The sequence below is a fragment of the Convolutriloba macropyga genome, chromosome 8 (assembly GCF_964194025.1).
Source record: "Convolutriloba macropyga chromosome 8, txConMacr16.3, whole genome shotgun sequence".
In the NCBI taxonomy this organism is placed as follows: Eukaryota; Metazoa; Xenacoelomorpha; order Acoela; family Convolutidae; genus Convolutriloba; species Convolutriloba macropyga.
The window spans coordinates 1,790,059-1,794,409 of NC_134475.1; positions in this window are offsets into that span (position 1 = coordinate 1,790,059).

Genomic DNA, 4,351 nt, shown 5'->3' on the forward strand with positions numbered 1-4,351 from the left:
GATCTTTTTCTTTTTTGCTTCATCACAGCTTCCATGGCTTCCTTTTGTTAATTTTAGCAGTTTTTTCAAACCCTTGAACTGGAGACTTGCAGAGTTAAGTGGTATGATGACGGTTGTCTGTTAGTATGGTCTAGATTATGATTCAGTACTCAAATGCATTACTCGACAAATGTTTTTGGGAGTTTCCTAGTTAATTTTTACAGGAAAAGGATTTCCCAAAATTGTGCTGGAATTTATTTGTTTTGTTTGGTTTCAGAAAAAAATGATTACCAGTCTCTCTAGTGGGCAACTTAATAAACTCAAATACCGAATTCTCTCATTGGCAGTCAGAAAAAAATTGAAGGTTAATGTTTTGTCTCTTTTTAGCATTTTCTCATTGATTTTGCAAGACTCCAAACGATTATTCGCTGGAATTGTTCTTTTAATTCTTGTTGTTTCTCTTATGTGTATTCACAAATAATCAGCAAAAACTATAGATCAATTTTTGCTCTTTTTTTGCTCAATCACTTTTCTCATGGCTTGCTTTGTATATTTTGGCCGATAATTTCAAACCTTTAAATTTAAAGACCCATATGGCTTATTGCGGTTTTTCTGAGAAAGCCCTATATCAAAATTTGCTAGAGTTTTACTTGAAAGATAATTCGGTGGAATTACGATAAAAATCGAATAAATAGCGGTTCATGAATACTTTTTTCGGGGTCAATTTTGTGAATAAAATTAGTTTTTAACCTTTGATTCGATTTTTCATTAGTCAGAGTATAATTCAAACCGTGGCTCAGTACTGAAAAGTCCAAGGATTGTAAGTCAGAGCCTTATTTATTCGAGTTGCTGCGAGAAAGACGAGAAAATCTAGCTAACGAATGCAAACTAACGAAAGTTAACTTCAGCGAAAGCCGAGAATTATTTTCACACCACGAAGCCATGAATTTTCGTTAGATAAGAGTCTGTTCTTGTTAAAGAAAATTTATACAGCTATCAATTTCATATATGGTCTCATTTCTTGTGACCTGCAAATTTTGACATCTAGCATTTTGATCCGAGAACTTGTCTCATTTCTCATGATCATGAAAACATGATCATGAAAACATTTTCCACTGAGACGTGAAAAAATTGTTACTTTGGTCAATGAAAGCATTAATTCCTATGGAGCTATGTATTTTCAGAGAAAATGTATACCGCTTCCTCTAATGAGTAGCAGTTAGTTACCACTGCGTTGGTTTGTATGGAGATTTGTCAAATTACAAAATTCTTTACGGGTTTAATCAGCAACGTTATCCTATTTTTTTTTCGTTGACATAGTCCTTTCGTTTTTTTTGTTGTTTTTGTGGTGACGTTATCAACAAAATAAGCTGGAAATTTATTTTATGGCTGGGCTATCAATACTTTCCCACCAAAGAGTGAATAACTTAACAAATTTTGTTCAATGATTTCCATTTCGTCTGAAGATGAAACATTATTTCCTCTCATCATTCTCCTTTTGATTTTTTTCTGGTACAAGTTACCAAACGATTATTTGGCAGTATTTTTCTTATATCTTAAGTTGTGTCTCTTATGTGCAATCACAAGTAACAATCAAAGGCAAGCGATCTTCTTTTTCGCTTCATCACTGCTTCCATGGCCTTTTTTATTTTATTTTGGCAGTTTTTTTTCAAATCTTTAAAATGGAGACTTGCAGAGTTAAGAGTATGCTGCCGATGGTCAGTTAGTATGACGACGAATATGATTCAGTACTGAAATGCACTGGGTGGTAAATCCGGGCATAATTTGTTAGAATTTCCTCAAAAAAGACAACTAAATCTAGCTGAGGCGTGCAATTAATTGCAGCAAATGCGGAGAATTTATTTAACACCCGGGATCTACCTTCCATTACAAATCAGCACTAAATCATAATATTTTCCTCGTTTTTTGCTCTTCCAAGTTTTTGTGATCGTGACACTATTTGTTATGATCTTGATACTATTCAGAACATAATTCTGTTTTTGCAATTTTCAGCATGATTTATAGCCAGACCCTTGGCTGTGTAGCATGATTTATTACCTGACATTTGGCTGTTGAGCTTGATTTATAACCTCATCTTTGACTGTGATGCATGATTTATAAACGGGTTTTCGTCTGCAAGGCATAATTTATAATCGAGCCTTTGCAAAGCATGATTAACAAGTGCATTCTTGTCTACGATGCATGATTCATACGCTTGCAAGCTAAACGAGAGCGCATTTCCTCGCAATAAATACCAATTAAAGATGCTTTTGTTTGATTTGGCGAATATACTAAAGAGTCAAAAAAAATCTTCATTCTGATACCCTGCTTGCTTTTTTTCTCGATTTTGAAATCCCGAGAATACAACATCTGGACTGTTGGGAACAATGACCATTTTTCGATTCGCCATGTTAATTCAACTTGACGAGGTTGCAATCGCTTTTTGATAACAATACAGATCTGAAATAGAGATTTGAAAAATAGTTCGTGTGTTTTGTACTCACAATGACTTTGAACTGGTATAAATTGACATCTATTCTATTGTCAACTTGTCATTTGGGTCATGGAGACAGGTTTTGCGAAGGAAATAAAGGGTTTTTAGTTTAGCAGCGTTAGCCCTGAACTGATATTTTAGATTCGCGCGTGTACATCTTCAGCAGATATATCTTCAACATTAAAATTTTCTAAGTTCGGTCAGCTTAGGTTCTCGGGTTTTGTTAAAAGATTCGGTGCTATTCCCCCTTCGCTTCAAATTATGGAATAGCAGGATCCCCGTAGAAACAAAGATTAATATACGCAAAACAAGAAAATCAGATTTTTGAAAAACTCGAACTTAGTGAACTTGAACTCTCAACATAACCACGATGTTGAACTTGATGACTATTACATTAGCTAAAACTATAATTATTGCACTTGGATATTTCAATCAGATACCACCATCATCTCACTATGCTATCTTTCCCTCTTTTGTTCATATACACACTTGCTCTTATGGTCAAGTTGGCCCTATTTCCATGGAATAAATTGCATAGAAAGAACGAATGAAAGAAAGAGTGGCATATCGACAAAATGGCATATTTGACAACACGTAACAGCAATCTCATGCTCCTAAAATTTTCGTTTCAGCTCAATTCGAACTTTTCATTTATAATTTAGATATTCTGTACATTATCAAAAGAACACTAATACCATTGTATTTACAGTATGACATTATTAAAACAAAGGTACGTTTGTAAATGGTGCTTCTGATGCAAAGGTATGTTGATAAATCATGCATCACAGACAAAAGTCAGGTTATAAATCATGATTCACAGAGAACCATGCTCAGGTCCGTAAATAAACCATGCTGTGCAGATTGTTGTTAGTTTGCACATATATTTGTCATTCAGATATCGATCTTTGTTTTTAATATAGTATGGATAACTACTGGAAGTAATTGAATACAATGATTCAGTCCTGAAATGCTTTAGGACCACACTCCGGGACCATTAATCCCAATTGGCCATATATCTTCTGAACAACAATTTGAAGCGGTGAAGGTTTTTCCGAGAATCGAAATTTTTAACAGTTTAGTGAAAAAATTTAAAATCGTATCCAAGTTCACCCAAGGTTTTCCAATTAGCCCAAGGTTTTCCTTCTCTTACTGTTTAAAGGTTTTTGCCGCTAATACTTTTACCCGGCAACTTACTCAGTTTCTCACAATCAAGAAAACATGCTTTCTACCTACAAATTGAACAGTGGTTGACCTTGTCAATAAAGGCATTGGTTCCTATAGAGCCTATGGAGCCTATAGTCTGGGTAGAAAAACGGGATAAATTGAATTCACACCGATTCTGAAATCACGATATATATAACTTAGAGGGCACGCAATTTTCTTGCCTTATTCCATCTTTCCTCTTTCACAGCGCACAGGGATTTGCTGTAACGAAATGTGTTCCACCATCCGTGCATGTTTGTTGCTTTAATTTAGTTCACCTTTTATTTTCTTCACCTTCTAAGACTGCCTCAATTTCGGGCTTGACTACAGTACTCTCTACATATTATATACCACACAGCCCCTACAATACAGCAGAAAAAGAGGGGTCGCCCAATTGGCCGATGGGGGAGTTTAGCCTACAAACAAAAAATAGGAGTTTAATAAGACAACCCGCTTACCGCATGTCGATTGTACTAATATTTTTACTCATCAGATTTGTCGAACAATCAGAATTAAGTTGTCGGTTAAATATCTCATTTTCCTTGTCTGCTAATCCCCCTGTCGGCCAGTTTTCCTAGCATCGAAGGAAACGGCCAACTAACAGAAGGAGTTAGCGTTATACATACCATTTCCTGCTTTCCCTTATCTGTTTTGTGGTGGGGAAAATGCGAAAGC